Source organism: Eleutherodactylus coqui, chromosome 13 (genome assembly GCF_035609145.1).
Source record: "Eleutherodactylus coqui strain aEleCoq1 chromosome 13, aEleCoq1.hap1, whole genome shotgun sequence".
NCBI lineage: Eukaryota > Metazoa > Chordata > Amphibia > Anura > Eleutherodactylidae > Eleutherodactylus > Eleutherodactylus coqui.
The window spans coordinates 10,188,115-10,210,821 of record NC_089849.1 but is presented as its reverse complement, the minus strand read 5'-3'; the positions used below and the strand labels follow the sequence as shown (position 1 = coordinate 10,210,821).

General features: G+C 47.4%; 1 protein-coding gene across 1 annotated transcript in view; it reads left to right on the top strand.

The window, feature by feature from the left end:
• PMEPA1 (prostate transmembrane protein, androgen induced 1) overlaps nucleotides 1–22,707 on the top strand; it is a 47,812-nt gene that overhangs the window by 5,456 nt on the left and 19,649 nt on the right. The window lies entirely within an intron of this gene.

Here is a 22,707-nt window from a genome sequence, read left to right as displayed (position 1 = left end):
CCTGGCTGATAACAGGGAGCATTCGCTTATATTGTCTTCCCTACCATCTCTATATCCCCAAACGTGAAATGGCTGATAAAAGTGAGCAATAGATTGCATTCCCTGTTTTAGGCTATACTTGTCTGGCTGATAACAGAGAGCAATAGTTGGTGCTCCTTACCTTACAGGCAGCCTTTTTTGACTGATAACAGGGAGCAGTAGTACTCCTCTTTCTGGCTGATAACAGGGAGTAATGAGTATGGACTATTGCTCCCTGTTGTCGGTCAAGAAAGGTTGACTGTAGGATAGGGAATACCCACTATTGCTTCCTGTTATCCGCCACGAAAAGCTGCCTATAAGGTGAGGAGTACAGACTATTGCTCCCTGTTATCAGCCGGGAGAGGCCAAGCAGTGTTGCTCAATGGGTGAGAATAGACCTCCTGCATGATCACTACTTTCCTTCTCCAGCGCTGAGACACTTGATATGTGACTGATCTCATCCGCACCACTATAAGCTGCAGGCTTACTGCCCCTTTAAGTGCACTATATGGCCCTATTACCTGCTGCCCCCCTGGCAGCCCCCACTTGGTTGGGTTTGTTGCGCAGGCAGCGAGCCCTGGCAGCGCCGGATGCTCTCCTCGTTGCGTCCTCTCGGATGCGGAGATCTGCTGTCTGTTCTGCAAATCTAATTTTAACAGTTAAAGAACAGAATTTGGAACATCACGAGCGAAGCGAGAAAAAAATGAAAGAGCGTCTCGCAGGCCGGATCTGAGCTCTGCACATATGTTCCCAAAGCCCCAGCAGCTTGTGGTGTTATGTCACCTGTAGTTACTGCATCCTGCTAACCTGGCCGCTGCCTGCAAGGAAACAGACGTGCCGCACATACCCGCCCGCCATGACCCCGCTCAGAGCTGCGCAATGATTTAAAGGACTTAAGCTGCAAAAATCCTATGGCTGTACCATTTACTAACGCCCTACCCCGCAAAATCCAATCTCGGTAACCACAAAGTTTGCTGGGTGTCTAGAGGGGTTCCCCTAAATAAACTACAAATCTCAATTCATATGTTGACTTCTATCAGCCCCGTTCTCCTCTGTTTTCTGCCGCCATATATAGGAGTGTGTCAGTCTTCACTGTATTTCTGGCATTGTACTCTGGTACCAGAATAAGCAGTTCTAGGGGGAATGGGGTGGGGTTATCACCTCTTACTATTATTTATAGTTTTTCTATTTTAGATGACCCCCCTAGAACTTCACTCTGGGAAATATTGGATTTGGCAACTATTAAAGGGGTTGTCCAGTTGTAAACTGTTGACGGCTGGCCCATCAATAGTTCACTGGCGAAGGTCCACCATCCAGGACCCGCTCTGATCAGCTGTTAGTGCACAACATCATTGGCCTGACTAAGCCGATTTCTGCAGGGAGCAGACAGCTCTGTCCTCTACAGTGGCCAGGTTTGGTATTACAGGTACAGCTTCCATAGAAGTAAATGGGAACTTTGTTTGAAATACCACACCTGGCCACTGCAGAGGACAGAGCTGTCAGCTCCCTGCAGAAATCAGCCCAGTTCACAAAAACAGTTGATTGGTGGGGGTCCCAGATGGTGGACCCCGCTGATCTATTGATGCCTTATTCTACAGATTGAATCTAGACAACCCCTTTAATCTATCCACCCCCATAGTAACATAAAATGCATGGTACTCAGATAGTCTGGGCTAGTAACAATGTCTGAAGCACAATATTTCCATCTGTCCTCCATGACAGACTATTAATACTGTACTGTTGTCCCCTGTTATCATCCATTCTAGGTTGGAGAGGATCAACAGTAGTATGTTACAAAAGGGAGAGAAACAGGAAGTGTAGAAACCTCCCACGATGACTACTTGTATCACATATCTCCAGTGCTGGGAACCACATATATCACATGTGACTGATATCAGCTGCTCCACTTATAACGCACCAGCATGAGCTGTTGAATTTAAAGTTCCTGGCCCTTTAAATCCATTGTCTTGTGCTTTGTACATGAAGGCATCTGTGTGGTCACCTCATATCCTGCTGCGGCTTACTGACAGTATTTAAGCTATAGATCCGAGTGCCAGTTATGGTCAGAAATGTGTCCACAAGGTTTTCCTATAAATGCTTTGGTTTTCACTTACAAGGCAAAATCGGCCATGTACTCTTCTAATAAATTCATTCCCCGTGTTGTGCTTTGTAGAAATGTAGACTTCAACCTTTGCGCATAACTACTATAATGCTGCCCCCTATATACAAGAATACTACTACTATAATACTGCCCCCTATGTACAAGACTAGAACTACTATAATACTGCCCCTATATGCAAGAATATAACTACTATAATACTGCCCCCTATGTACAAGAATATAACTACTATAATACTGCCCCCTATGTACAAGAATATAACTACTATAATACTGCCCCCTATGTACAAGAATATAACTACTATAATACTGCCCCGTATGTACAAGCATATAACTACTATAATACTGCCCCCTATGTACAAGCATATAACTACTATAATACTGCCCCCTATGTACAAGCATATAACTACTATAATACTGCCCCCTATGTACAAGAATATAACTACTATAATACTGCCCCCTATGTACAAGAATATAACTACTATAATACTGCCCCCTATGTACAAGAATATAACTACTATAATACTGCCCCCTATGTACAAGAATATACCTACTATAATACTGCCCCCTATGTACAAGAATATACCTACTATAATACTGCCCCCTATGTACAAGAATATACCTACTATAATACTGCCCCCTATGTACAAGAATATACCTACTATAATACTGCCCCCTATGTACAAGAATATACCTACTATAATACTGCCCCCTATGTACAAGAATATACCTACTATAATACTGCCCCCTATGTACAAGAATATACCTACTATAATACTGCCCCCTATGTACAAGAATATACCTACTATAATACTGCCCCCTATGTACAAGAATATACCTACTATAATACTGCCCCCTATGTACAAGAATATACCTACTATAATACTGCCCCCTATGTACAAGAATATACCTACTATAATACTGCCCCCTATGTACAAGAATATACCTACTATAATACTGCCCCCTATGTACAAGAATATACCTACTATAATACTGCCCCCTATGTACAAGAATATACCTACTATAATACTGCCCCCTATGTACAAGAATATACCTACTATAATACTGCCCCCTATGTACAAGAATATACCTACTATAATACTGCCCCCTATGTACAAGAATATACCTACTATAATACTGCCCCCTATGTACAAGAATATACCTACTATAATACTGCCCCCTATGTACAAGAATATACCTACTATAATACTGCCCCCTATGTACAAGAATATACCTACTATAATACTGCCCCCTATGTACAAGAATATACCTACTATAATACTGCCCCCTATGTACAAGAATATACCTACTATAATACTGCCCCCCATGTACAAGAATATACCTACTATAATACTGCCCCCCTATGTACAAGAATATACCTACTATAATACTGCCCCCTATGTACAAGAATATACCTACTATAATACTGCCCCCTATGTACAAGAATATACCTACTATAATACTGCCCCCTATGTACAAGAATATACCTACTATAATACTGCCCCCCATGTACAAGAATATACCTACTATAATACTGCCCCCCCTGTACAAGAATATACCTACTATAATACTGCCCCCCCATGTACTATCTCTCTCTATGTAAAACCTGCTTTAATGCTCCGTTGCTCCCCCTCCATGATTTCCCTGTACAGCGGTGGTAGACGCACTTCCTCACGGTGTATAAGCTTTTACCATTAATTAGTTATTTACCGGCTAATATCTTAGGGATAGATAAACACACAGAAGCAGTGGGAGGGGTCACAGAAGTAGCGCAATCTGCTGGAATCCCGTGAACACCGCTATCTGCCGGACATTATTCTTTTGTCTAATTGCCGGAAACGCAGCGGTTGAAAAAGTAGAATTGTCGCTGGTTTAATTTTGTGGGTTTTAGCTCAATAAATGTAGTAATGGGTTTTTATAACTTGGTGGGGAAGGCGCTCTTTGTAGCACTAAGTAAACGTAACAATCGTGTTAATGAAAAAAACATAAATAATTGCTTCTCCGTCGTGGAATGAACCATAAAATGGAGATTTTTCATTCCTCTAATCACAATTGAAACAATATCGCTAATTGGCAATTGCTCTGGGTAAAAGTACCTAGATAGTGGCAGGGGAAGGGTTAACTTAGTCGGCGTCTTATAATCCCCATCATTCATGGAGGTTGATGCTTGTAGATTAACGTGGAAAAACCTTTAATGGATATTGTGGTGTCTACACCCAGAAGTAACACAAGTCCCTCTTTGGGGGTGGGGCTTCAGGAATGTTGGGGGTGGAGTCTTTCTTGGGACCCTTTTTTGTCCTTTGTTGGTCAAGTGATGACTGGCTCAAATTGCAGTTCTTAGAGGCCAATCATTGTGGGGTTTAGTTAAAACGGTAATGGGGGGGGGGGGGGGGGCAAATAAAGACCCCCAACTGTACTCCTGGCCTAAGAAGGCATTCGGGGAGAAGTTGTCAGCGTAGTCCTAAGGTCCATCAACAATTCTTACGACTTCAAAATCATCAGTAAGAATTTTTAAATTTTTTTTTTTTTTTTAGTTGGGTGTTTTTTTCCCCCTCCAAATAACATTACCCCCTACAGTGCCTGATGGGCTCTCGATTGGGGGGGCTATCTGGTGATCGGTTTTATGTCTGGTCACATACGAAGGTCAGGGGCGATGCAGGACTCTTTATAGGACAAATTACCCACCCGATAACCCAAACAAAGTATCTCCGTCTTCCCCTTTCTCTGACTCAATAGACTGTGCTGTGGAGGTGGTTTCCCCTCTGTGTCTACTGGCGTATGGGGGCTTCTTAAACTTGGCTTGACCCTCCAAGGAACTAGACGGGAGTTCCCAAGGGAAGAATTATCCGGAAGTCTCTACTAATAGATTCCAATATTTCTTTCCTCCATCAAAGAACATGTGATGTCTTGTCTGAGATCATCGCATAGGAAATTTTTTGAAGAGTTTTGGCAAACCTTTTTCTTTCCGGGAGCTTAGTCGGTGGTCGCCTTGAAGTTTTTGGCCTTGAAATGCTTCTTCTTAAAAGGATCCTCCCATAAAAATGATCTGTGGCGATGTTATAAAGGATTTTTTTTTTTGTATCTAGTCTTTATAGTGTCTCTTGCCAAACTAGTAAAAGCCCCAGCTGTTAACGTCTGTGTCGCCTTCACATGCCGTGACTTTAAGGGCAAGGATCAGATTTGTGGGAAAGGTCTCTGTGAAGGTTATTAGTGAAGTTTAAAGGTCAATTGTCTTATAAACATCACAAAGGGGCAGAGTCTTGTCCTCCCAAGTATAATTGTTGGGAACCCTCAAAGGCAATTTGACCCACCCCACACCCCAATTTTTTGTTGTTCTTTTATGGTCAGAGTGCTTTGAATGCGCTTGCCAAAAAAGAAGCCCGCTGTTTAGTGGAGGGTCCTGGGGTCACGAGTTCATGTATGCTCTTCACAGGGTTATCTGCTGCTTCTTATATTGGCATACAATTCTAATCCAAGAACCTCCTCTATGGACCAGACTCATGAAGGTGGCCTTAGTGTCTCAAAAACTAGTAAAGACCGAATAGCATATATAGCAACGACTTGAGGCCTGGGGGGAACTGCTGGGGAACTTTGAAGAGTACATCACCTAGTGTTTCTTGGGTTCTTATGGCCACATCCTCTGAGTTGACTTGTATTAATAACGAGGTCTCTCTCGAATCTCTTCCTACAGACGTCTCCACTCTGTAAATGCTTAGTCCTTTCCTTCTCCCAAAACTAATTGGCCCCTTTCAATACAAAATAATTCAACCGCTTCTGTTCTCTTTCACTTTTGGGGTTACGTAAGTCAACGGGGTCTGGTTTCTGAGGGGATGGGACAGATGGTGAGGTCCTTCCCTTTTAATGATTAAGATTTTGAACGTTTTACCAAAATTTTCATTGGTGCCACCATTGAAGTTAAAAGGAGAAGTTTGGTTAGTTGGCCTCATCATCCTTCAAAAGTGTACATGTTCCTTCGTCCGGGAGGGCTGGCATTGCTCCATATCTTGGTGGACTTATTATAAAACGGGCACCGACCCCTTTTAACAGCCAACATTGGGGCCACCTGAGGCTCCTGCGCCCCAATGTAAAACTAAAGAACCCAAGCATCACACGTTATAGCGGTCTCCTGGCTCATAGACCTTTTGGGGCAGGGAGTATTCAACCTCTGCGTCCCCTATGGTTACAAGGCTGTCACATCAATGAACTTGAGCTGTAATAACAGACACAACCTACAGACAGGTGTGGCGCTGTTTTTGGAAGCAAGCAGTCCTGTTTTTCTAAACCTGCACATCCCTTTAGGTCTGTGGCTGTCACCCAGCTTTCTCATAAACGGAAAAGGACATTTGAAGGATTTTTTTTTGTTATATATATTTTTTTTTTGGTTCTTTTCATTCTTTTGGGGGTAAATTGGAAGGATTTAGGAGATTACGAGCAGCAGACCGGCCCTCAGTATCTCCCCGCCGGCTGGATAGAAGACTGGCTAGTGTAGCGGTCGTATTAATTTTGCATCCCGATGAATCCACTTTTACATGACTTTGTACAAACACGTCTGGCGCTCTTTGTTCCTTCAGCTTCGCTCCCTAATTGATGTCTGTAAAAGCCCAAAGGTTTATTCTTGCGGAAAGCATGATTCATTTATCGGTGTCTACGCCGGCCGCGGCGCAGATCTTACTGTAATTCCAAACCAGTCACACAAACCTGGAGTGATTCACAGGCGGCAGCGTGCGCAGGACGGAGGGTCGGCTCTGCAGCCAAGACCCCTGCTGGTGACTTGGGGGTGCGGAATGAGATTTGATCAAACTAAAGGGTTAGTAAAACATGGGTACGTTTTCCACAAAAATAGCGGGCCGCCCTATCCACAGGCTGTGTGTGGTATTGCAGCTCAGCCGCGTTCACGTCAATGGAACTGAAGCCGCTTCTTATTGGATCTTGAGAAAAGTACAAGACAACCAATATGGCTGCCATTACAACTTAAAATACCGGGCTTTAATCAGCCCTCTGGGCTCTGCACAAACTTCTGTCCCGGGAATGGAGACCGGCGTTATAGTACTTGCCCTCCGTCCTCTGAATCCTTGTTCCCTGACCCTGTTTTCCAAGATGGCTGCCACGGTCATCTGCCTACCTAATATAAATGTGTTAGGGGTGTTTTTAGCGTCTTCATGTCCCTGGAGCAGAAAAGCGGAATCCCTATGGCTGATCCGATTGGCGCTGGAAGGACCTCATTAAAGGGGTTCTCGTTTCTTCCCATCAGAATTTTCCCGGATGACATGGAGCGGCGTGCTGCGCTATATCGTCCGGGATCTCTGGGCAGATATGTGCGGAGGCTTGGGGCGCTCTTCTGTGGGTCGTCCCAGTGATGGTCGCTCAGTGAATGGGCTGTCCACAGATGATTACCGGTTTACACGGGCCGATTGTCGTCGTGTGTTTTTGTTAGTTTTTTTTTTGTTTTTTTTTGTCTGCACGATCCAAACAAATTATCGTTTGTCGTTCAGATTGCGCCGGCATCCCGCGAGAAACTGATAATCGCCCTGTGTAAAGTAGCCCTTTAGACGTGGATGCGAGTCTTAGACTACCACTGCACTGCATCTGCTGTCTTCATTGGCCAGCGCTGCTCACATGGTAAGAAATGGCCAATAGCATTTCCGATTCCACAGTGTGCATTAGTTAATTTAGAAAATGGCAGCTGCCATCTTGGAAGACCAAAAACAGGGACCTGTAAACCAAAGGACAGCAGTGCAGAGGACCAGCCGCAGGTGATATGGCCCCCACCTGCAGGTGATATGGCCCCCACCCTCAGGACCGGAGGGTCGCCTTAAAATGGACAATGTCATTATTCTTTGTTATACAGATTCCTGGGCAGTTATTTGGATTTTGGGGTCGTGTTTTTGGTTCTGAACTAATTTTCGGATGCCCCCCCCCCCCCCCCTCCTCCGTCAGAGCGCCACATGTGATCGCAGCCCAATAACAAGATCTGAAGTGAAATTTTACGTGAAGTTTCTATTGGCGCCGTTGTCATAAAGGCTCCTGTAGACAGGAATGTTGCGTACGGTAAAGCGTTCTACAGATACGGGCCCGTACTGTGTGGAGGCTCGTGGTGTGTTGTACACGGAGGGTTTACAGCCCGCCACATGGAGCTGTAGGCATGAGGCCTAACGGTAAGATGTCCTCGTTGCCCACAGCAACCAATCAGAGCGCAGGTTTCACTTTACAAGCAGCTTCACAAATGAAAGCTGAACTCTAATTGGTTGCTGTGGGCAGCAAGGATGGTCTTACTATTTACATACAAGGTTGACCGGCAGCACACTCTTATGAAAGCCGTCTGAAAGACAAATCTTTGTTGCCCGTAGCAACCAATCACAGCGCAGCTTTCATTTTTACCTCAGCAGCTTTAGAAATGAAAGCTGAGCTCTGATTGGTTGCTATGGGCAACAGTTTTGATAAATGAGGCAAGTAATTCTAGAAAGTGCCATCAGAGACACTGGAGGGAGCAGCAAGCGAAGCAGCCATGTTGTAATAGATCACGTGGGTTTTTTTTTACATGCCTCATTCCCCGTTTACAGCCCACACAACTTGGAGAAAGGCACTAAAATGTAAGGGTCTACCTGAAGACAGATGCCATGATAATGCCCTCCTTGTGCTCCTGCACAGTGAAATTTCTTCCTTTGTATCCCCACAAAGTACTAATAATACCCCCTTAGTCTCCCACAGTCATACCCCACACGAAGTACAGTGTAATGGTGCCCCCTTTGTGCCCCACAGTGTTAGTGTCTCCGATATAGTACAGTGTAATGGTGCCCCCTTTGTGCCCCACAGTTATAGTGCTTCCCAAATAGTACAGTGTAATGGTTCCCCCTTTGTACCCCAGTTATAGTGCCTCCCACATAGTACAAGGTAATGGTGCCCCCTTTGTACCTCACAATACTATGTGGGAGGCACTATAACTGTGGGACACAAAGGGGGCACCATTACATTGTACTATGTGGGAAGCACTAAATCAGTGTAATGGTGCCCCCTTTGTGCCTCAATTAGTGTTTCCCACATAGTACAGTGTAATGGTGCCCCCTCTGTGCCCCACAGTTATAGTGCGTCCCACATAGTACAGTGTAATGGTGCCCCCTCTGTGCCCCACAGTTATAGTGCGTCCCACATAGTACAGTGTAATGGTGCCCCCTCTGTGCCCCACAGTTATAGTGCCTCCCACATAGTACAGTGTAATGGTGCCCCCTCTGTGCCCCACAGTTATAGTGCCTCCCACATAGTACAGTGTAATGGTGCCCCCTCTGTGCCCCACAGTTATAGTGCCTCCCACATAGTACAGTGTAATGGTGCCCCCTCTGTGCCCCACAGTTATAGTGCCTCCCACATAGTACAGTGTAATGGTGCCCCCTCTGTGCCCCACAGTTATAGTGCCTCCCACATAGTACAGTGTAACGGTGCCCCCTCTGTGCCCCACAGTTATAGTGCCTCCCACATAGTACAGTGTAACGGTGCCCCCTCTGTGCCCCACAGTTATAGTGCCTCCCACATAGTACAGTGTAATGGTGCCCCCTCTGTGCCCCACAGTTATAGTGCTTCCCACATAGTACAGTGTAATGGTGCCCCTCTGTGCCCCGCAGTTATAGAGCCTCCCACATAGTACAGTGTAATGGTGCCCTCTCTGTGCCCCGCAGTTACTTGCTCTACGGTTTCCTTTCATGTGCGTCTTGACTCCTTCGCCTCTGTCTCCCCCTCCCTTCCCTCTCTCTCTCTGTTCTGAGCGCCGGAGGTGGGGGGCAGATGAGTGAGGTTGCCTCATGGCGAACAGAAGAAGGGAAGCCGCGGAAAAAACAAGTCTTGATGCCCAACACTCAGGAGACTCGCCGACTCTTCTGGGAGGTCTCGCCTTTTTCTGGGGGGTCTCCCCTTTTTCTGGGAGCTGCTCGGACGTTCTGGAAGAGTTGACAAGTAGGAATGAGGCCCAATATCAGCTGCAGATGCGAATGACGAATGTGCGTTCGTCACGGATTTTACCCTCCCAATGTTGTTGCTGCATTTTTGATAATCGGTTGCCCGCCCCGAGGCCCGCGTTATCCCCCACTATGTGAGTACGGGGGTCTTTCTAAAATGTGCCCTGAAAATTTGCAGCAAATCCATCATGTCTGAACGTGGCCTGGCCTAGATTCACCGCCATGGGGCTCATTCACAAGCGGGGCGAATGCAGTTTGTGCATTTCCTGCATATTCTGTCGCTCTTCTGGTGGTTTTTGCTCCATAAAGCTGGATGAAGGGTCCTATTTCATAAACTACCGCCATGTCGCTAAAGGCCGTAGGCACTCGACCGTGTTTGTGATTTCTAGCTGCAGAATATGGCGTTCCCTCTTCTCCGGACGCATTTCTGCTCCTCTTAGACTTGTATTAACATAAAATGCCACTTGCTATATACGGCCGCCAGCAGTGACTCACCGTTCTAAACAGGGAGGATGCGATTAAATTGAATTTAGCAGCCAGACAATGACACTGTTATATAAGAGGGAATAAAAGAGCGCGCTAAATAAATATATAATCTACCGCGTGTAAATATTACCCTTTTAATACTTGCAGTACCGCATCCCACCACTACAACTGAGATAAGAATTTACCATAGACTCTAATGCAACAGCGCCCCCCGACATTTTTCACTAAAATCCCATAAATAGAAGCCCCCTCCACTGGGTGACAACCGATATATAACCACCTTTTATCGCTTCCACAGGGGGTTGTCGTTTGGCTTTTCTAATGCTAAATCTGGCTACTTATGTATAGAGGAGTTTCCCACTAGAATCACTTACCATTCAGGACTGTAGGAAAGCGGAGTGCTCACCACTCTGAGTGCCGTTGCTATCTGGAGCGCTTGATAATTCAGCAGTTTCCTAATAATGCTGGATTAGAGGAATTTATCATGTTTACAATGGATGGTATCTATGTTGTATCAAAGCAATTATAAAATTGAGAGCCCTTTACAGCAGCTGCCTGACACCATCCCACTCTTGTGTTGACCCAAAAACGTTTTGCTGCTCATTGCTCGTCTGAGATTTGATACCTCCTAATGGGCAGAATATTCTACCACCTGACCCTCCTGTCATACCTTGGGGGCAAAACCCCTCAGGTGATCCAGAGCAGCACTTGTGCCCACTGGCGGACCAAGGCTTCCCTATTCCCCTCCCTAGTGGATCATGGGGACCTTGAGTCTTCCCTGGTGGATCCTACAGGTCTTAAGGCCCTCTTTACCCCATTGCAAAAATATTCACTGCCCACAAGTCCATATGTATGTATTGGATGTATTTGCTGTTCTGCTGATTTGATGCCTCCTAATCTCCTACCATCTGACCCTTTATATCATGGGGGGGGGGTAGATATTGGGCACCACATTCCCCTTCTGGTGGATCATGTGGACCATAACGATTCCCTGATGGATCCTACAGCCTGAAGGCCTTCTCTACTGCGTTGCAGAAATGTTCCCCCTCATCCCGAATCCATATGTGTTACTGGATACATACCCCACTCACTTCTGTTTGGGCGTGTTTGGGTTAAATCTTCTCCAGATCCACCTTCGTCTTTTTTTCAGGCCTTCGCTGTCTGCGCTTCGGAAAATATTCTAGTGCTTTGAAATACGTGAACATTTTAGTGGAACACAGAGCCATCTGTTTAACGCATCATCTCTCCAGAATCCTAAATTATAGCTGAGTCAAGAGCCAAAAACTCTGCCATCCTCCGCTCACCTCGCCTGGGCTGCTCCCCCCTCCCAGCCGCAGTCTACAGACTCCTCAGATGAGGCCATGGGCTCAAACATTCTTGTAGGGTTCTAATGATGTCCGCCGCGGCTCTTGTATGAGGCCAGATCACCACGGTCAGCGGCGGTTACTAGCTTGTGCCTAGAGATCAGGTCGGCCGTTGGGACTCACGAAAGTATCTTGGCCTGTAACCAAAAAGATTTGGCCTGCAGATGCCAGACTTTGAGCTACAGTTGGCCCTAGATGAGCACGACCGCCTGAATGGCCAGTGTAAGAGGTGATTGCCTATATGATGAGCATGAAAATGGCGTCATCAGATTTAAAGGGCCGGTATTTACTTGCTGACAAACTTTAGAAAAAACGTAGTCTTAAAATGGCCTTTTATATGGCGCAATGACCGGGCAAAGACGTTGTGGTGCGGCGGAGGGCATGGCTGAAGGCCCTTTTTATATAGACCAATGACCAGGCATTTGCTTGACCATCGGCCCATGTGAAGATACCGCCGATCCCCCGATGAATGAGCAAACGCTTCTTCGTCGGGTGATCACATCTTTTATGTAGCACAAAAAATGTTCCTGGTTGTTGGCACACCTCCCAACGTGAATGGGGAGGGGTGTGCTGCCGACAACGATAACTCTGTAAGGGGCAAACGGTCGTTCGTCCCCTTAATGGTCCGTTTAAAGGCTTGGTAGACGAGCGCCGATCTTGTTGATCGGCACTTCATGTATGTAAAAAGACCCTTTAAACGGTTTCACTCCACTTAAAATTGCTTCACTACCGCTCTGTCCTTCCTGATTGCTGCTGTCCAGGACATGTGACCGCTGCAGCCAATCACAGGCTGTAGGAGGTCACTGCAGTGACTGGTGATTGGCTGCAGCAGTCACATGTCCTGGACAGCAGCAACTGGGAAGAGCAAAGTGGTTGTGAAGCAGTTTTAAGAGGTGGGGCGGCCCTTTAAAGAGGATCCGTCCACTAGATTGTGTGTTTAGCGCCATATTTACACCGGCGAGTGTGATATTGGTCGGAGAAATTCGGCTTTGTTGTGGACGCGCCTAGAACTAGTGCCGTTTTCTCACCCGTGTAAATGAGCCCCAAGTAAATACTTGCTTTCAGTAGGAAATAATGGTTTTGACATCTTTCTTATGTCTGTTTATCATGTTCCTCTGTTGTTCTGCCTGGAATTATGAGTAAGGAAGTAGTCTCCTCCTGGCCCCCGGATCTTCACAGGTGTAAGCCCCACCATGTTGCTGCTGTCAGACGAGGCGTTTGTCATGATCCTCTCGGACTCGGGTGACACTCATTTTCCTGCAAGTGGGGCGTCATTCCCTTTTGGTTGTGCCCCCTCCCCCGCCCTGTTTACTCCTGACTCACGCAGCGAGGAGATCATGAGATCTTGAAGTGTTTTCGTATTATCTGCTGCCGTTACTCTGCAGTCAGGCAATACACGTAGGATATGGCTGCGGATATACAATACAGCTGGAGCGGCCTTCAGTGTAGCATATCTTGAAGCCTTTAGCTAGGCCCCTACTTTACATAACTGTACAGGGGGTCGTCTGCAGAGCAGATCATGGCCATGTTATAACCTTTTATGGCCACACACACACTTTATGCAGCTGCCTGTCTCGTGAATAGAATGCTAGAACTGCAGTGAAGACTGACACTTGTGCAGCCAAAGCTGTAAGGGAGTGGAGAGAGATGAAAATGGACATTACAATATACACTTATGGATCATTGAGGCTCCTTGGAAAGCTGAGTGACATCAGGGGTCAGATAAAGTTAGAAAAAACGGAGTGAGGCCATGTTTACACAACTTTTTAAAAAAGTTGCGCAAGTTTTGTGCATTTGCGTGACCCAAGTGCGACGCGGTTTTAACTTTTTTTTTTTTTTTTTTCCCCATTGAAACGTGATTTTTGACACCCATGAAAATCCCAGATTTAAGAGGACGTTATTGGTCCGATATCGCCCTGAGAAACCCTGCAGTCCAAGAAACTCCGGTGAGGGCAGACGCACGTGGTACGCGCAATTATGATTTTGCGTGCATTTTTCGCAAACACTGGGCGAGTTTTCTGTGATTGCAGAAAAATAACTTTTTGCGGTTTCTCCGCCGCTGCAACAGAAAACTCTCACGCGAAAATGAAACGGTCTCAAACAATGGGTGGTCTCGCAACCCACAAGGCTCACAGAATCGCCTGATGGTGAGTTGCGCCCGAGAGTCTCGCGTTGCGCAGCACACGGACACCCCACATTGCAGGTTCTGTTCTCGGATGAAAATGGGACTTGTATCAGTGTGAGCGGATAACGCCCGTGTAAGTAAGCCCATTGGAAATACCGTGTGATTGCGCAACGTCCAGAATGCGTGCTTTTTTCACACCCGTGTAAGTAAACTCTGAGACGGAGCTTCCATATTGTTCATCCTGAGCGTTCTGCTTTATGAATAGAATGTGAGAACCGCAGTAAAGACTGACACATGCAAAACTTTAGCTGCAAAATGAGGTAAACTGAGAGGAATGGAACTTTGCTCTCCATTCGGGGTCGTCGGAATGTTCTCTGTTACGGATATCGGGGTTGAATGGCAGATTCGCAGTTTGGGATGTTTCTTCCAGCCGGATCTCTACATGTGGCGGGGCACGCTTCCTCCTTGCGCTGGTTCTTGTCGGGACACGTCTGCTCTCGTCGCCCCGTTTCTCGTGTTTATTTCTTCTCCGCCGGTATTTTTCTGGGCCGGTGTCTTCTTTCTGCGGTTTGTTCCTACAAGGTCTGTATTGTTCCTCTGCAGGAAGCGGCGGCTAATCTCTTCCAAGTGGGTGATGTCACAAAGGGCTGAAGGAGCCCTCGCTGCAGACACTACAAGGAGGCGATAAGACTGTTTACTGATCCCAGGCTTTGATGTCTGGACTCCAGGTGACTCAGCAGGTGTTGTCCAGACTTCGGGCTTTGCAGTTGTGTCCCCCTGTGGGCCACCGTACCCCCTAACATCCCCAGACACACCAGGACATACAGCGCCCTCTTGTGTCAGCTTGTTGCAAATTCTAGGCCGTTTTGGTGGAGATGAGTGACTACCAATATGGCCGCCACTACAAGTTCTCTGGAGGTTGTCACTCGTGTAGGCGTGGCTTAAATTTATTAAGTGGGGGGAGGGGGATTATAATCTACTTCATAGGCATATAAGGTTGTAGGCGTGTGTTTTGGGAACAGATGACTCATCCCTTTAAGTGCTTAAAGGGGAACTCCACCAATACCTATCTTGTGGTTTATACTCAGCTTTATATCTGTTAGAAGGGGTCTGTGAGCTGGGACCCCCATCGGGGGGTTTATATGCTCCTTCCAACCGTCCTGGTTCTTGCATGGTGCTGTCCTGTGAAGGGGGAGGGGTTGTTCGAATTTGCATAACAGATGGTTTATGAAAGGAAAAAAAAACTACAGCTGGAGTCCTCGGTGCCTTATAACCAGGTGGGCGTGTGTTTGGAGAACAAGTGGTTCATCCCTTTAAGTGGCTAATTTTAAAGGGGAACTCCACGAAAATGTGTTTTGTGATCTCTACCCCTGTTGGTATTACAAGGGGTCTGCTAGCTAGGACCCTTATTGGGAACTATCTGCACTTCCCAAGAGTCCTATGAAAGGACATACATTTTGGGAACAGGTAGTTCATCCCTTTAAGTGACTAAGCTTAAAGGGGAACTCCATCAAAATTTGTCTTCTACCCTGAAGATATCTATTAGAAGAGATGGGGGAACAGAGACCCTAAAGAGGTATAGACGTCCTGTTTTTCTTGAGGCTGCCTTACGAAAGGGGTGGGGCTTATTCTAATCTACATAAACGGGCGTGTCTGTATTTGGGGGCAGGGCTTAAAGTATCCCAACTTTTAGGACAGACGGCTTCGGCATTCAATAGCGCACTCTTGGTGCTTTTACTTTTGGAAATGGTATGGACCTAATCGCACCCCCACTGTGTTATCTGTTCATTACCCACAACTCCACTTCCTGTTTTGTAATTCTATGCATGATCAACTTCCTGTTTCTAGCCGAGGACTGTTGGGGCATGATGGGAGTTGTAGTTTTGCAAGAGCCACAGGTTGGCGCTAGTGAAACGGTTGGGAAACCAGTTGCTCCGTGTTCCCATTGGGCTTGATAATGGGTGTCGGCTCTTTTGGCCCAAGAATGGTGTGGGACTGCCCATCCCCCATCTGATTGCTGTGCATTCTGGGACTTGTAGTTCTCCTGAGTCTCCCGCTCTGTAGACTGAATGTTTTAGCCCCCAGGCGTTGCGGCCGTGTACGAGAATCTGCCCATAATGCTTCTAGTGTCTCGATAAAGGGGTTGGTTTCCATCGGGGCAGCTGAGCGCGGCTTTTGTCCGTGCGCCGGGACCTATTCCTCGCACGCCGCACGGTTCTGCGGATCCCGGCCGCGCCGTTTAATGCATTCCTCCCAATGTTCTTGGATACAAAAGACGACGTATTAAAAATAACTGTGTTATTACTCACCGCCTCGGAGACTCTGTAATAACCGCAGCCGCCGCGCTCGCACTCATCCCACCTACAAATTGTGGTGTTCTTCTCGGGGAATGCGTCAGTGATTTTGAAAAGCTTCCCCGCTGTCTGCCGCCCGTCCCCTGCCCCCCGCCCAGCCGACAGCTTCTTATGGAAATCTTCTACCTGTTCTGAGAAAGCTGGGTGATAACTGATGCGTCCTCCATCCAGCTTTTCCAGAGCCCTGAATGGTGATGGCAGAGCAGGGGATACATGTGACGCTCAGGATTCTTGGAAAGCTGGGTGGCAGACAACATAGCTTCCACCGCATGGGATATCACCCAGCTTTCCCAGACTCCTGAACATAAGTCTCTATATACTTGACCCTGCTCCTGAAGTCATAGGCAGACTTTACCATTCAGGACTCTAGTAAAGCTGTGTGACCTCCTGTGTGGTGGAGGAGGTATAAATTGTCATCCATCTTTTCCGCAGTCCTAAATGGTAACTCTATGTGATGCACTGATACGAAAGCAGGGGCTGTATAGGCTGACTTGTCATTCAGGAGTCTGGGAAAGCTCGGTATCAACTGATATCGCCTCCCTTGAAGGGAATTAATGCCACTTTTCTAGACTCCTGAGCCTCACAACAGGTGTGGCCTGACATACAAGGAAGGTCATCCAGCTTTTCCAGAGTCCTGAATGATAATTCTACTATGTGATATGATAAAGCAAGGGATATATAGGTTGCTGAAATGCTCAGAAGTCTAGGAAAGCTGGGTGGCAGCTGATTAGGGTTTCCACCACACAGGAGTGCACCCAGCTTTCCCAGACTTCTGAATATCAGTCTATACTTCCTCTGCTTCTGAAATCATAGGGGATTTACCATTGTGGACTGGATAATCTCTGTGCTGGAGGTGATACCTGTTGCCATCCAGCTTTTCTAGAGCCCTGAGCGGTGACTCCGTTATGTAATGTACTGATAGCAAACCAGGGGTGATATAGGCTGACTTGTCACTCAGAGTCTTAGAGGCCATATCAGTTGTCACCCAGCTTTCTATTACAGAGGAAATTATTTCGCTTTTCCCAACACCCAAGCATCTCAATTTATAATTTCCACTTCAAGGAAACTCATCCAGCTTCTCCAGAGTCCTGATAGGCAAACTTGCCTATCAATTCTATGATTACAGGAACAGGGAAGGTGTAGACTGATGCTCAGAAGCCTGGGAAAGCTGGGTGACAACTGATATACCCTTCATCCAGCTTTTCCAGACCCCTGAGCATCACAATTTATATGGCCTCCACCACAAAGGAAGGCATCCAGAATCTATTATGTAACGCAGCATAAACTGATGCTCAGGAGTCTGAAAAAGCTGGATAAACTGCATTGTGGTTAAAGCTATATTTGTTGATAGCCAGCTTTCCTAGAGTCCTGAATGTCAATTCTATTATGTAATGTAACAACATAGATGTAGGGGTTATATACTGTGGAAAAGCTGGGTGACAGCTGATCTCTCCTTCACCACAGGATAGCTTGTCAAGCTTTTTCAGAATCCTGAATGGTAAATCTGCTAGGTAATGCAGTGATACCAGAGCAGGGAATGTAGAAGCTGATTTGCCACTCGGGAGTCTTGAAAGTTGTGTGACAACTCCACCATATTATCCAGCTTTTCCAGAGTCCTAAATGATAAATCTGCCTATTACATATTGTGATACAGAAGCAGGAAAAGTATAGACTAATTTTCAGGAGTCTGAGAAAGCTGGGTGACAACTGATACGGCTGGCACCACATTGGGAGGCCATTCTGCTTTTCCTGAGTACTGAATGGCAAATATACATGTATTGCCATATAGGATCAGAAACTGGTTTGCCAGTCAGGATTCTTGGAAAGTTCGATGAGTACTAGTATTACTTCCATCAAAAAGGAAATCATCCAGCTTTTCTAGAGCCCTGAATGGGAAATCTGCTCCGTACTGCAGCAATATAGCAGTAAGGAATATTTAGACTGATGTGATGCTCAGGAGCCTGGGAAAGCTGGCTGACTACTAATGTGGCCTTCCATGCTGTAATAGAATGGGGGTCCGGGTCCTTGCCTGCAGAGGGTCCTGGTGCGACTACATCCTCTGCGCCCACCATAGCCGTATATCTATAACACGGGGATGAGACGGAGGGGACCTGTGTGACCAGTATCCTCGCGCCTCCCAGAACGCTGGTGCACTATTAGAACCCAAGGTCCATAGGCGTACCGGCCCTTTAACCCCTTAATGAGTAGAACAGGCCGGTACGATTGGGGTTTTTTTTTTTTTAACTACTTTAGTACAAAAAAAACCCCGAGGTTTTTAAAGAGAAACTGCCAGCATCGCCGCATTCTAAGACCCGAACCTGCTTGTTCCCCGGCCTCGGCGCTGCGGGGCTCGCTTACTGCAGGAAGAGTTGTCGTTTTTATAGGTACTGTTTTTGATGCACATGGCACTTCTGGATTAATTCTTTTATTATAGTTTTTTTTGGGGGGGGGGGGGGGGGGACAAAAGAAAAGTAGCAATTTTGACTTTTTTCTTTCCAAATCTTTTTATTGTCTGGGTCGTCGTGACCGCGGTGCTGCCGGTTATGCGCTGACTTTTAAAAAAAATATATTTTGGTATTTTATCCAATTTTAAAAAAGGGGTTTTGTTGGGGAAAATGTTAAAAAAAACTTAAGCTGTGTTTTTTTTTTCTAGACTTTTTTTCATTGAATTATTTTTTTATGCTAATTAGTCCTTGAAGGACACTTGAGGATGCAATCATTCAATCACTATGGTGCACTGCAGTACTTATCATAGGCCTAGTAGAATACACCAGATATCAGCCTATTAGATACTGTGGGAGGCGGGGCCTAATAGGCTGAGTTATATGACAGACATGGAGACCTTTTGTAGGCTTCTGGCTGCCATGGGAACCCATTGGTACTTTCCAATGGCATTGTGGGATACTGATGGGTGACAGAGCCCCCCCCCCCCCCCCCCTCCACCTGTTGTCTGCTTACACGCTACAGTTGCTATGGATTGTGGCATGTAAGGGGTTAAACTGCCTGGGTCTGAGGCTTCTCCTCTACTGGCGGTTAGAGCAGGAGCCGGGCTGTCAGTAGTCGGCGCCTTTTACAAAGATGTGTGCCAGATTTAAGCCCATTGGTGAGGTCCGTAAACGGGCGTATTGTGGTCACGACGGGGTTAGCCTGTGCCCGCAGCGACGCCAGCGTGTTCTACTCCTAGTGACTTGTTCCTCTAGCGCTGTGGCCCGTCGGCCCCTCAGACCCTTTGTGGCGGTCCAGTAACGGTATCCGGCGGCAGCGCTGGCTGCGGCGCTTCCAGGCGGTGACCGGACGCTGAACGCTTCCTTTTGATGATGCTTGAAAATGATTAATTGGAAATTGCCTCATCTGTCTGGTCAGTCCGGAGAACACTGAGGCCTGTGTGCGGCGCACCCTCCCCCACCCCGGATGACTGCTGCTCGGAAGGTTTGTCGTGGGAACCTGCGCCTCATCCCGGATGGCAGAATCCTAGGAACGGGTTTTCTAAAAAAAACCCACCACAAACTTTGTGCTATATTGTGAGTTGTGCGCTCGGCCGTTGGACCGACAACAACCATTGGGCTCTTAAACGACTTAAAATCAAAAAAATTACCCATATTTGCAGCCAGTCAGCTTGTCCGGGGTTAGAAAAACATGCCCACTGCCGTCCAGCAGCGCCACCCCTGTTCATGGGTTGTTTCTGGTATTGCATCTCTTTCCAACTGAAGTGAATGAGATGCAATACCGCACACAACCTGTCGGAAGGAGTGGCACTGTTTTTCTAATCCTGAACAATCCTTTTAAGGTAGCAGCATTCTATTGGTCATATTTGTACTGCAATGCAGAACTCAAGGGGCTCTATAGCGAAACTCTGAATGGGGCCCCGTGGTTCGCACTCGTCCCCTGCACCCTCTGAAATGCTGGCCGGAGCCCTCCGAGCACCGTCTGACTCATCCTCCCCCCTCCCTTTTTAAAGTAACCCTCCTTTTGTCTTTCTATGTGAATCCTCTGGTTCGGGATCCTGTTTTCAGCCATCCAAGATGGCAGCTGAGTAACACACACCATGCACTGCTCTCTGATTGGCCAGCACTTATCATGTGAGCAGTGCTGTCCAATCAGAGCAGGTATATTGCATTGGTAGTCTGACCGTACTGCCAACAGCAAGGATTCTCTGGGCGGAGGGAATGATCGATCTTCCTGCATGGTCTGAATCGGCCCTTGTAAAGGCCAGGTAGACGAGCGCCAATCTTGTTAAATGGCTCCACGTATAAGGACACTCGAGGACCATTTCTGTCCCGCAGACAAGTGCCGGTCAACCAGATTGGCGCTCATCTACTAGACCGTTACATGGGCCAATCCAGGCATAGAGTTTCATCCTTGTTGGCAACGTCTGCCCATTCAACGCTCAATCTGTCGCCACCGTTACCTGACAAACAAGCATTTGCTCATTCATTGGGTGATGAGCGGCAGCTTCACATAGCCCGATCGGGCAAATGACTCACCCTAGGAATGTTCTTGCCCCATGGGGTCGTGAAGAGGGCCCTTCCCGGACTCCAGCCCTGCCGGCACCTTCCGCTCCACGCTAGATCACTATCTTCCATGCAGTCTCCACTCTGACTCAAGTCCGTAATGAATAATTGCACGGGGGAAACTTGGAAAGAAAAGTCTGGAGTTCCCCTTTAAGGGCTCCTTAAAGGGGTCAAGCAGCCATGACATGAAGTCAGACCTGCCAATTGTAGTTAGGCTTTCCTTCACCAGGGGCAAAGATAGTTAGCTGCCCGGATTCTGTAGAGAGGCTTGTTGGCAACCTCCTGACACCAGGAGCACCAACCCCGCCCCTAGTACTCCCACAGTGGTCCGGTAGGCGGTACATTGTAGAGTCCCCGCCCCTAGTACTCCCACAGTGGTCCGGTAGGCGGTACATTGTATAGTCCCCGCCCCTTTCTTGGCCAATCAACATTCTCATTAGCTATCTTCGTGTTGCTGATTGGTTGAAGATGGCAGCAACCCGTCGCACTCCTCCCTGAGTGGATGCAGATCACATGGGGGCGGCGGCGGTTGGTTCCCATAGGTGGGAAGTGTTAACAGTTAAGCCGTAAACCAGCAGGAATGTTTGTTTTATGAGGCGATTCATTAAATTTATATTTCTATCCCGGAAAGCTGGAGAGTAAGAAGAAACACAAATGCCATAAATGGTGCGGCGTCGCCTGGACCGCTGCGGGACGGCGCTCAAAGCCGGATTCATGTTCTGTCGCCATTTCAAGTTCTAAGTAGAACGACACATTTCCCAGAATGCACTGCTCGTACGCCATCAGGACCAGAAAAGTGCAAACATGGATGCCAGATGTTGGCACAGCTGGTATGAAGATGCTTCCTGTCACTGTACGATATGACGGGACGCCAATGTGCGGGGGACGTCGCCCAAAAATAAGACGCCTCAGTGGGAGCCGCGCAAAACAAAAAGGAGCGATTGGAGAAGGTGGTTAATTACAAGTTCTTAAAAACCATTTTTAATATTTTTACACACTACCTTTTCTGCTGCTGCTTCTGCCCCCTTCGGGTGTCCGTCTCTGCGCCCCCTTCGGGTGTCCGTCTCTGCGCCCCCTTCGGGTGTCCGTCTCTGCGCCCCCTTCGGGTGTCCGTCTCTGCGCCCCCTTCGGGTGTCCGTCTCTGCGCCCCCTTCGGGTGTCCGTCTCTGCGCCCCCTTCGGGTGTCCGTCTCTGCGCCCCCTTCGGGTGTCCGTCTCTGCGCCCCCTTCGGGTGTAAATATACGTCTCTTCGCCTCTTTTTCTGCCCTCTTCATGTATACACGTCTCTGCGCTCCCTTCGTGTATACGCCCCTGCGCCTCTCTTTTTCTGCCCCCCTTCGTGTATGCGCGTCTCTTCACCCCCCTTCGTGTATGCGCGTCTCTGCGCCCCCCTTCGTGTGTGTGTGTGTGTGTGTATATATACGCCTCTGCACCCCCTTCGTGTGTGTGTGTGTATATATACGTCTCTTCGCCTCTCTTTGCGCCTCTTTTTCTGCCCCCCTTCGTGTATGCGCGTCTCTGCGCCCCCTTCGTGTGTGTGTGTGTGTGTGTGTGTGTGTGTATATATACGCCTCTGCGCCCCCTTCGTGTGTATATATACGTCTCTTCGCCTCTCTTTGCGCCTCTTTTTCTGCCCCCCTTCGTGTATGCGCGTCTCTGCGCCCCCTTCGTGTGTGTGTGTGTGTGTGTGTATATATACGCCTCTGCGCCCCCTTCGTGTGTATATATACGTCTCTTCGCCTCTCTTCGAGCCGTGACACAGTGATAGCTAATCATTTCCATTTT